Source organism: Vitis vinifera, chromosome 7 (genome assembly GCF_030704535.1).
Source record: "Vitis vinifera cultivar Pinot Noir 40024 chromosome 7, ASM3070453v1".
In the NCBI taxonomy this organism is placed as follows: domain Eukaryota; kingdom Viridiplantae; phylum Streptophyta; class Magnoliopsida; order Vitales; family Vitaceae; genus Vitis; species Vitis vinifera.
Window position 1 is genome coordinate 8999177 of NC_081811.1, and position 12554 is coordinate 9011730.

The window sequence follows — 12554 nt, forward strand, 5'->3', positions numbered from 1 at the left end:
CTCTCCATCATTACATTCATTGTAATGAGACTTCACTTCATGTTTGACTTGAGTTGATCATCACTTTTTCTTCGTATATCCATTGTTTTGCTATCATCCTCATTATTACTTTTGATTCATCCCCTTTGCTTCACTCCCTTGTTATTTTCTTACGTTGATCTATTCCAGGTTTGATATTTTCTATGCATCATTGTTACATATCTCATTATCAATTTGATTTGCTTCATTGTCTCATTATTGATATTTTATTCACATTGGACACCCTCAGGTCCATGGCTCATGAGCTCTTCTATACATGTTGTATTTTATACAAGAGTGTAGACCCTCAATTTTGTCCCTTGCCACTTGCATATATCTTGGGGGTGTCGCCCGCACTCAATTCATATGTGTCACGACCATGGAGCCTTTGTTGGGCTTAATCGATTCCTGAACCTCATGTGACTTCACCAATGGTCTAATTTAGTACTAGCATTTGGTCCATTATGAAGTGTCATCATGGTCGATTCCTTGGTTTGTATCATTCTATGGGATAGAGGTTGAGGTTTCCACAATCTCAGTTCAGTTGGAGACCATGACAAAACACACTAGCTTGTTTTAGTCATTTCTCCCTCATCCGAGCTCGGAATTGCGCACCATTTTTTTTTTTGGATTCCTTATTCTTTAAGGAACATTGTGTCAAAATTTGAGAATTTTTATCAACCAGTAGACCAGATGGGTAACCGGCTCAACCAGTTCGACAAGTTTTTTTGAGGTGGTCGACCGGTTGGCAATCGGTTGACTGGTTCGTTGGGGCTGCTGGCAAATGACTTTGTTTTGGTATTTTTTGTGCCCTTGTTCGGACTGGTTCAAGCCTGGGTGCTCCAGATAGGTTTGGAAAATGGTTTTAGGTCCAATTTGGGCCATTTCATGGATGGATTGTAACCCACCTTGAATCCATGTGGATTCTTGGCGGGTAAGGAATTATGAAGTTATGAGGGGCAACTGCCCACCTCGGGAAGGGAGAGCTGAATGAGTTGGGGTTCCAAGATTGAAGGTGGGGATTTCTAGAGCTGAATGGGAAAGAAAAAGGTGTGGTGCAGATGTTGAGGAGAAGTTTGAGAGGAGACGTTTTGAGAGGAAAAAAATGGGGGGTTTTTGAGAAATCTGGGGTGGAGACTTTGCAAAAGGAGAGCTCAAAGCGTTGGGGAAAAGTCTGAGGGGCCTTTGAGGGGTTGGCACCTAGAGAAAAAGAAAAGAAAGGAAAAAGAAAAAAAAAAAGGTCTGAGAGGAGAAGTGGGAAAGGTTTTTAAAGAAAAACAAGGAGAACGGGAAAAGAAAAAAGGTCTTGAGTGGATTTTTCAGAAGGAGAATCAATCTCACTTGAAGCTAAGGAACACCTTCCAAAGGCTGATTCTTTTAGGATACGTTTCTAGTTACTCTCAGAATTCTTGCTTATATGCAATTCCTCCTTCTAGTTGTTTCAGAATATTTAATGTTTTATTGTTTGGCGTGGACGAAAAGGGCCACAAATTGTTATGTTGAAATTGGTTCTTTGTCTGTTTACTATGTTCTTCATCCAGTTGATGCCATTGATCCCGTTTGATTTTGTTTATGTTAAAAATCTATTTTGAATTGTTCTCCCGTTTCAACCCATGAATCTACCCTTGAAATGAGGCTATTTATGTTCATCTTTTGCTCACCCTTCCTTGGGAAATTTTTTTAATGTTTTCATATATGATTTCTATTTTTTAAAAATTTTTTTTTTTACAGTATTAGTCCTTGTCTATGTGTTTGAGCCTGTATTGGTGAATGATAGAGGCTTGGATATAAGAGATAAACTTGTCTAGTTCTGGAAGGTTTTATGTTAATGGATTAATGCCCGAATGGGATGGCTTCCTTTACCGCCATGGCATGGGTTGCGCCTCTCTTTTGTGGCCTCTTCCCCTTGTCGGGATACATAGGAGCAGGTTCGGGTAGCTTTTTAGATGAGAGTCCTGCCGATGGTAGCAAACTGACCATTTTCCCATGCACCCCCTGCATGACCAACCTACTCACTTGTCTCCACTATTGAAATAAAAAATAAACACATGTTTGTTGAATATTTTTTTAAAACACTTGATGAAGTCTATTTTTTTAAAAAAAAAAAAATGCCACATTTGAGTAATCTTATAAAATGTAGTCTTTTATTTTTTTTTTTTTTACGATTTTTGAATAATCTTGTTCCAAGTTTCCGAAGATTCCAAAAAATTCCGAATTCATTTTTTTTTTAAATTCTCGAATCAAAGTTTCCCAAAATTCCGAATTTATTTTTTTAGCGTCAATTTCCAAAAAGTTTCAAAATTTCTGGATTTATTTTTTTATCGTCAGTTTCCAAAAAGTTTCAAAAAGTCCGGATTCATTTTTTTTTTTAGTGTCATTTCCAAAACTTTCCAAAATTCTGGCTATTAGAGGATGAATTTCAAACAGGAAAGATGTTTGTCCTCAGGTGAAATCCAAGGGAATGAGAGTAACTAAATTTTAGCCACATAGTCCAAAGCCATGGTTGCGCTTGGTAGCCATTGGGTAGAGCCTAGAGATTACATATATATGGTTTGGTCATGGCTGGAAATTTTAGTAAATTTGGAATTTGCATGTATTGTGTGCTTGTGCTTATTGACTAACCCTTTCTCACAGTGCACGGCTAAGGACCTCGGGTACGCAATTTTGTTCTGGTTTTTAGTTTTCTATGTGTGTAGAATGCCAACTAGAATTGTGAGTCTTGTCGTTCATGTAGCCCGAGGGGGAAATTGACTGATCTTTGACCCGTATGCTCCAATGTACCGAATTTATTAGTAGAGACTAGATTCCAGGCCTAGAGGGGTGCTACCTCGTATAAGGTACCTTCCTGATAGGTAACCTGATCACCGAACCTAGAAATCTAGTTTCGTAGACCGTTTTTTTCTAACTGGAGTCATTGAGGGGTTTTTGCTTTTACTTAATTTTCCCAATTGCAAAAATAAAAATAAAAAGTAAGTGGCGACTCCAAACGAAAAAATGTCTCTTGTCGGGATGGATTTTGCAAAACTTGTAAACCATACTTTTTCTCCACGTTCATTTATTTAATTAGCGAGTTGTGCGGGTCAATGGATCGGGGAAAGGTCTACAATGAGGGCATGTGTTTTTGATCATTGAGTATTTGGGCCTAGTTTCCTTTCATTTCTATTACCCTATCACCGTAGCCTACGTTACGTCCAGTGTCTTAAGACCATCTTGAGGCCATGGGATCAGATGTCGTCTTCAACATCCCATACTTGGACAGATGTTTGAGATTTGGTTGATAATTAGATACCATCATGCTTCTTCTTCTGGGAGATGCTTCTATGATGTTTGGACCTAATTCAGTTGTGGATATGGATGACTGGGATTGCACATTTGATGATGGATGATCCAATGTTGTCTGATTTTTTCAATCTACCATACATCTGATGCCATACTAGGGCATATTTCCCTTTCGGTTGAGATTTAGAGATCTTCATGGAGTTGCATGATCATCTCCACTTACGAAATACACATTAAGTTGATGAATAGTTTTATTTTACGATGATTCCCTAGTGGAGCCTCTTTTAGGCCATTCAGCCAAACCCACACTTTTTTATATTTAAATGTCTTTATGTTTCTTCTTTTGAGAGACGTCTTTTGATATGTGGATTCAATTCAGTTGTGGACATGGATTACTAGGATTACACACTTGGTGATGGATGATTTGGTGCCATCTGATTTTTCAATCTACCACACACCTAATGCCATAATGGGTCATATTTCCGTTTTGGTTGAGATTTGTAGATCTCCATTGATTCGCATGATCATCCCTATTTATGAGATACATGTCGAGTTGATGATCTGTTTTTATTTTACGATGATTCCCTAGTGGAGCCTTTCTTGAGTCATTTAGTCAGGTTCATATTAGGCGCATAGCTCTCATATCATCATTTCAATGGAGTACATGTCAGATCTCTTATGCATTCCCATTGAGTTATTCTCAAGTCATCATGACAGACCAGATGTACTAGTTACTATACTGGGGTATATTTTCCTCGGTTACCCACATGGCGGGATGCGTCAGTTGCTATATTGGGGCATATTTCTTTTTTTTTTTTTATTGTGGAGATGATCATCTTCTCACGGAGTTGTTACCGTTTTCTTTATTCAGTTGAGGGACATTTATTCGCATTATTGGTCACAATATCGATGATTTATGTCAAGATGAGCCTTTAGAGGAGCCTGACCTTCAGGTTTTGACTATCTCATTACCTATGACTATTCAATAGATCATTATGTTGAAGTAGTGATAGTTGCCCCAATGGATCATTTTTCTTGAGACCCACTAGTGTATCGTTCTTTTGAGATGACGACAAATTCCTCCAGTAGGGTATCTCGAGTTAGAGGCATCTGGATTATTATGACACTTTGTCAGGCTTTGTGATTTAGTCAGATGGGTTGTGAGACTTTATTTTATAGTTGATTTGACCATTCTGACTTTTCAGCGGAGCATCTTTTGAGACTCATGGAGTCTATTTTAAACATTTTTAGTGGATTGAGATTTACAACAACACGCCATATTGGGGCATTTTTACCCTCACCATCTCTTCACAATTGTAGCATTCAAAGCCCTCATTCTCATTCATAGTTAGGCGTTTAGAGCCACCATCATTTTCATAAGCGTTCAAAACCATCATTTTCATAAGCATTCAGAGCCACTATTTACATAGGTGTTCAGAGCCACCATTTTCATAGGTGTTCAGAGCCACCACTTGCATAGGCGTTTAGAGCCACCATTTTCATAGGTGTTCAGAGCCACCACTTGCATAGGCGTTTAGAGCCACCATTTTAATAGGCGTTTAGAGCCATCATTTTCATAGGTGTTCAAATCCATCATTTTCATAGGCGTTTAGAGCCACTACTTGGATTGGCATTCAAAGACACCATTTTCATAGGCGTTCAGAGCCATCATTTTCATAGGCATCCAGAGCCATCATTTGCATAGGCGTTCAGAGCCACCATACTTTTCATAAGCGTTTAGAGCCATCATTTTCATAGCATTCAGAGCCATCATTTGCATAGGCATTCAGACCCATAGTTTGTATAGGCGTTCAAAGCTACCATTTGCATAGACGTTCAGAGCCATAATTTTCATAGGCGTTTAGAGCCACCATTTGCATAAGCGTTCAAAGCCATCATTTCCATAGGCGTTTAGAGCCATCATTTTCATAGGTGTTCAGAGCCACCACTTGCATAGGTGTTCAGGGCCATCATTTGCATAGGCGTTTAGAGCCACCATCATTTTTATAGGCGTTCAGAGCCATCATTTTCATAGGCATTCAGAGCCACCATTTTCATAGGCGTTTAGAGCAATAATTTGCATAGGTGTTTAGAGCCATCATTTGCATAGGTGTTCAGAGGCATCATCTGCATAGGCATTCAAAGCCATCATTTTCATAGGCGTTCAGAGCCACCATTTACATAGGTGTTCAGAGCCATCATTTTCATAGGTGTTCCGAGCCACCATTTGCATAGACATTTAGAGCCATCATTTGCATAGGTGTTCAGAGCCACCATTTTCATAGGCGTTTAGAGCCACCACTTACATAGGCGTTCAGAGCCACCATTTACATAGGTGTTCAGAGCCACCATCATTTTCATAGGCGTTCAGAGCCACCACTTACATAGGCGTTCAGAGCCACCATTTACATAGGCGTTCAGAGCCACCATTTACATAGGCGTTCAGAGCCACCATTTACATAGGCGTTCAGAGCCACCATCATTTTCATAGGCGTTTAGAGCCACCATTTTCACAGGTGTTTAGAGCCATCATATTCATAGGTGTTTAGAGCCACCATTTTCATAGGCGTTCAGAGCCACGACTTACATAAGCGTTCAGAGCCACCATTTGCATAGGCGTTCAGAGCCACCATCATTTTCATAGGCATTCACAACTGTCATTTTCATAGGCGTTTAGAGCTACCATTTTCATAGGTGTTTAGAGCCATCATTTTCATAGGCGTTCAAAGCTATCATTTGTATAGGCTTTCAGAGCCATCATTTGCATAGGCATTCAAAGCCACCATCATTTTCATAGGCGTTTAGAGCCATCATTTTCATAGGTGTTTAGAGCCACCATTGGCATAGGCATTCAGAGCCATCATTCATAGGTGTTTAGAGCCATCATCATTTTCATAGGCGTTCAGAGCCACCATCATTTTCATAGGCGTTCAGAGCCATCATTTTCATAGGCGTTCAAACCCACCACTTGCATTGGCGTTCAGAGCCATCATTTTCATAGGCATTCGAAGCCATCATCATTTTCATAAGCGTTCAAAGCCATCATTTTCATAGGCATTCAGAGCAACCATCATTTTCATAGGCATTCAGAGCCATCATTTTCATAGGCCTTCAGAGCCATCATTTTCATAAGCATTCAGAGCCACCATTTTCATAGGCGTTTAGAGCCACCACTTGCATAGGGGTTCAGAGCCATCATTTGCATAGGCGTTAAAAGCCATCATTTTCATAGGTGTTCAAAGCTACCACTTGCATAGGCGTTCAGAGCTATCATTTGCATAGGCGTTTAGAGCCATCATTTTTCATAGGTGTTTAGTGTCACTTCCTATAAACCTCTTATTTAGGGTATTTCTTTCTTTGGATATGGTTTATCTTGGAATTTATTGCATCATGTGCTAGGACAAAATTTTTGGTCTTTTTTAGTTTTTTGGTATAGTTCATTTCGTTCCACTCATATTCCCTAAACTCATGATCTCTACCGAAAATGGGCATATTTGTAGACCTTTTATTTTGTCCTACTAGCACATGTCTTATTACGTGTCCATTTGATACTTTACAATAATTCTCTGGTGACCTATTGGGCACTACCTTAGGCCCATTTTTGCACCCTAGGCCCATTTAGATGCACTTGGCCCATTAGGTACAGTCCTAGGTCACTTGATACATTTCTAATCACCCTACATCACTTAGGCACTTTTTTAAACCTTCTAAGTCACTTAGCCCATTTTTGATCACTTAAACACCTCCTTAGTTTAATTTCCACCTAATTCACCTTGGCACTTTCCACTTAGGCCGCTTAGACACTTTTTCACCTAGGTCACTTAAATGCTTTTTTGGGCTTAATTCCCTAAGATTAATTTCTTGATTGCTTGATTTTTTAGATTAGGTGAGTATTTGGCTTGATTTTGATTTTGATTGCTTGAGATGAATTTTCGATATTTAATTGTGTCAATTTGATATTTTGTTTTTTGTTTTAAATTTAATTTCTTATTGTGTTTTAGTTTAATATTTAGATTATTAATTATATGCATTTGATATTTATTTATTTTTCTTATTTTATTTATTTATTCACCTACTTATTTATTTTTAGAAAATTGCATGTGATTATTGATCTTATCTTATTATTATTATTATTATTATTATTATTATTATTATTACTACTACTACTACTATTATTTTGGTAAATTAATTTTATTTATTTATTTACTTTATGTTTTTATTATTATTTTTATTCAATTTATTTTATTTTCATTTCTTTTCTTAAAATTTTATTTTATTTTATTTTTATTTTTTTTACTTAAAAAAAAGAGTTGGAAAAGTAAAAACCAAGTGCATAAAAAAAAGAGGCTTATATTTTTGAAAATGGAAGCGTGTAGAAAAGGAGGCTTAAAAAATAATAATAAATAAATAAAAATAAAAATTCCAAGGGTTGTTGGCTAAAATAAGAAAAACAGAGTTTTTGAAAAAAATAAAAATAAATTTAAGAGCAGTTTGGAAAATGGGGAAAATGGGTGAACGATTTGAAGGGGGAAGGAAAACCAAAAAATAGGGAAGAAAAAGAGAAGGAAGAAAAGAAGGGAAATGAAAAGGTAGAAAAAAAGGATTTGGATATAAACAAGAGAGATTGAGAAGGAAGAAGAAGTAAGTAGAGAGGTTTTGAAAGATGAGGGGTTTTCAGAGAGGTTTGGGGAAAAAAAGGAAGGAAAAACAGTGGAATAAGGGTTGAGAAGAAAGCAAGGAAAAGAGAGAGCTAGGTGGAGAAAGGGAAAAAGAAAAATAGGGGAAGAAGACGTGAAGAAGAGAGAAAATATAAAGCAAAAAAAGAAGTCAGAGCAGAGAGTAAGGAGGGAGGTCTTCTGAAAAATAGAAGTGGAGAAATTCTGGTAAAGATGGTTGTTTGAGATAGAAAGAACGGGACAGGAGATCTTGGGGAATTTTTTCAGAAAGGTTGAGAGGTTTTAATTTTTGGAAGAAGAAAGAGAGAGACTGAAAGGAGAAGAGAAGAAAGAAGAAAAGAATACCTTGCTCAAGAAGAAGAGATGGTGAGAGAAGAAGAAAACACTGATTTTGGAAGAACAAGGAACTTCTAGTGCTTTATCTACTACCAAGGTACGCTCTCACCCTCACTTTGTTTGTTATTTCATTATCATGATTTGTTTTTGAACTATGATCATTTTGGTATCCATTGATCTCCTAGTTAATTGTCATACCTGCTTCAACTTATTTAGTAGAGACCCATTTTTAGGGGCTTAGAGGGGTGCTACAGTCTTTACCATACCTTCCCAATAAGTAATCTGATCCCCGAACCCGGACTCAGGTTTTTTGTAGACAGCTTTTCCAACTAAGTCGGGAGTCTTTTTAGGGGTTTTATTCTTACTTGTTTTCCTCTTTAAAAATAATTAAAAGTAAGTGGCAACTCTAAGTGATTTCTAAAAATCATATTTTTCACCAAATAAACGAAAAGCGAGTCTCGCCAATCGAGTGGGAAGGCATCATTAAAAATGCAGGGTCCACAGTATGGTGGCTATTATTCTTCCTAAATACTAGCAAATGAGTGTTGCAATCACATTAAAAAAATATAATTTAAAGAGGTTTTTAGAAAAATATCAAATAAAAGTAAAGCTAAAAATAATTGAGAGAATAATCTATCAGTAGTGAAGTTCTTGATTTAAGGACATAGAATGAACATAGAGAATATCATAACCATATATGTGTGCTTGTATGTTATGCATATAAAGAATGTTGGATGAAGAAATTATAGACACGAGCAAATCAAAATTGTGTATTGTCATTTATATATTTGGCAATAGCGTATGATTTACATGGAAATTTGGTGATAGTAGAACCTTATAATAGAGGCTTCCTTTTCTCATTTTAATCATCCCAAAGTTGAGAGAAAAATAGTGGTGTAACTCTTTGAGTGTCTAAGTGAGGTTCTCTTGAGAGTTAGAGAATTATTATTCTCTTTTGTGTAATTGAGTTTTAGTGCTTGTAAACACTTGTGGTTATTTGTCCTTAAACTGAAGATCTATAGCATCTTCGTGGATGTAGCCTATTTTGGGTGAACCACGTTAATTTGTGTGTTGTTTTATTTGCTTTATTTAGTTATTATTTCCATATTATTTTTATGGCTTCATTAATCTGGTGTTTTGGAAGGTTAATTCCTAACAACTAGTATCAGAGCGAGGTTCTAAGGTGTTTTAGGAGCTTGGAATTTAAGAGGAATAATTGTGACCCTTCTAGTCTTTCCTAGGAACTTTTTAATTCTGTCTAAGTAGACTAGGTTTTAAGTGGGACCGTTATGATCCCTCCAGTCTTTCTTAGGAACTTTCTTAGTGGTTTAAAGCTCTAGGTGGAAGTTTCTTTGCAATTTTTTGCAAGCACAAAGGACATTGTAAAAATTACAATTTTTTGCAAAAGTCTTGAGGAACCAAATTTGAGTGGGAGTGATGGTAATAGTTAAAGGAAAAAGCATCAAAATTGAGAAGATCAGTGATGAAGCTTTTAGTTTCTAGAAAATGCAAATTGAAGATTATTTATATTAGAAAGGCATGCTTTTACATATTTTGGGAGAAAAGTTTATAGATATAATGGAAAAAGAGTGGGCTTTACTTCACAAGTTGATGTTTGAAGTTTTTCAGTTGGTGTTATCTCGTAATGTAGCTTTCAACATAGTGAATGAGAAAACCATGAGGGGTCTTATGGTAGCTCTCTCTAACATGTACAAGAAGCCATCCGCTTCAAATAAAGCGCACTTGATGAGGCGATTGTTCAATTTACGAATGATAAAAGGCGTGTTTGCATCATATCACATCAACAAATTTAGTACAATCACAACACAATTAAGTTCGGTGGAAATTGAGTTTGATGATGAAGTTTAGGTTTTGATCCTTTTATCATTTCTTTCAAAAAGGTGGAATGCGATGGTGACAACACTGGGGAATTCTTCTAGGAGAAAGAAGATGGCATTTAAGGATGTCTAAGACCTAATTTTAAGTGAAGAAATATGTCGAAGATAATGATTACTACTCAAAAAGTGCTATTTTATAGCTTGTAATTAACTCTTTTAAACACTTTTGAGTAGTAGTTATTACCTTTTAACCCAATTAACATATTAAGGACCTTTGCAAAGAATTCTAATCAAATTGTGTTAAGTTTTGGTGTTTTGATAGCTTTTTGATCACCAAAGCAATCCAAGATTGAGGAGAGTTCTTTGGAATCCATGGCAAAGCAATGGAAAGCTCAGAAACATGAAGAACCAAAGCTTTAAAGTCCTTTGCCATAAGCAAATCCGGAATGCAAGGAGGAGAAGCAAAGAGAAATCTGCCATGAAACATTCTTGATGACAGTTGTGTTAGCCACTTTTGGAGCACTTTCTAGAGTTCAATTTATGCATGCTATATGTCGTTTCGAAGCTCAGGAAGTCAACAATCCAATTCTTTAGACGGTGCATGATTCGGAGTTGAAATGAAGAAGTTACAGCCATTGGAAGCCGATCACTCCAAGTTGAAGGAAAATTTTGCACGGCTGCGAAATCACCCTTTTGTTGTGAAAATGTTGTCCTTTTGCTACAAAAATTTCGCAACCATTTTGCACAGTGCAACGGAATTTCTCCTAAAGCTTCCCGATATTTGCGATCGACATTTTGAGATTTTTTGCTTTAGATATTTGATATCTAAATCCCTAATAGGATTCCTTAGTCTTTAAGTAAGAACAAAGGGTGAATAACCCCTTATATATAGTTTTCGAATTTTCTTTAAAAAAAGAATCTCGGGAGCTTGTTTTCAGAGACGCATCCTTTGTACAATTTTGCAAGGAAGTAAAATACAGAGCCTTTGCTCTGCCTTACCTTCTCGTTTTGATTGTATTGTATATTATTTACTTTTTATTTCTAGCCAATCAAACTCTGAGGATTTTTCCTCAAAGGATGAGCGGCTAGGCTCTTTGTCTCTTAGAGTGAAGAAAGCCGGGTAAGTTTCCTTATGCATAAATTGGAAGTTTTGTTGTTTTAGTTTTTAATGAAGAGAAAGTGTGACCCGTTAATGGTTTTTATCTTTTTAGTTAACTTAAAACGCCTTTAAATCACCTGGGCCAACACTTGGTAAGGCAAGTGATCTCCATCCATTGAGATGCACTAGTTTATCTCTTGCGAGCCTTTGGGAGGTGGTTTGAAGGTAGGATTTTCTAGAATAGCTAGCACTTGGTAAGCTTTAGGACTCTAAGGAGACATCCATTAGTTATCTCTTGCGAGCTTTTGACGGGTAATCCAAGGTTAAGGATCACCTTGAATGGCAAATGCTAGGTGAGAGGCACGAGCCATTGCAAGATGAATCAGTGAGAGGGATTTAGTGTTTGAACCTATTAAAGAGAAGTATCTGTACCACACCGGTTAGAGAATTAACTATATGTTAATTCTCTAATGCGAGGAAAAGAAACAAGTGACCGGAACTCTCCTTTTTGTATGAGGAACCTGAGCCTAGTAATCTGAAACTCCAAGAAACACTTTTCTTTGTAATTAAAATCAGTTATTATTTTTTGTTAGCTTAAAACCAACCTTTTCCACCACATATTATGTTTTCTTTTAAAGCTAACCTTGAAATGAAAAAACACCAATTCATCTTTGAATTAATATCAATTGTGGAGTGAAAACCCATCCCAGTGAACGACCCTAGAGCCACTATGCTATGCTAGCTAAGGCTATCCTAGTACATGGTGTAATAGGTTATAAATTTTGTTGATTACTCCCTTTTGAGGACCACAATCAAGGGACACCAGTTGGACACGAATTAAATGGTACCACTGTTAGGGACCATTGAGAGGACATGAATCAGCTGAGACACCAATTGGGAACGTATCAGATAATTTGGAGAAACATCAAGTTTTGTCTTAAACACCAAATCCAAATGTAGATCCAATAACAAAAACTTAAATTGGAACAGATCAAAATCAAGAGCAAGCCTAGATCTGAGAAGAAAGAGATTAGCTATTGGAACTCTTGCAAGAAGAATGGTCACTTAAAGAAGGATTATAGAGCATTGAAAAAAAACAATGGCAGTACAAAGGAATCCGTGAACATGGCCGAAGATGTTGGTGATGCTCTAATCCTAAGTGTCAATAGTCTAGTTGAATCCTGGATTTTAGATTCTTGGGGCATCATTTCACTACGCCTTGCATCTTGAAATCATGGAGAACTATGTTAGTGGTGATTTCAAGAAGATTCATCTGACTGATGATGAGACCTTGAAGATTACGAGGAA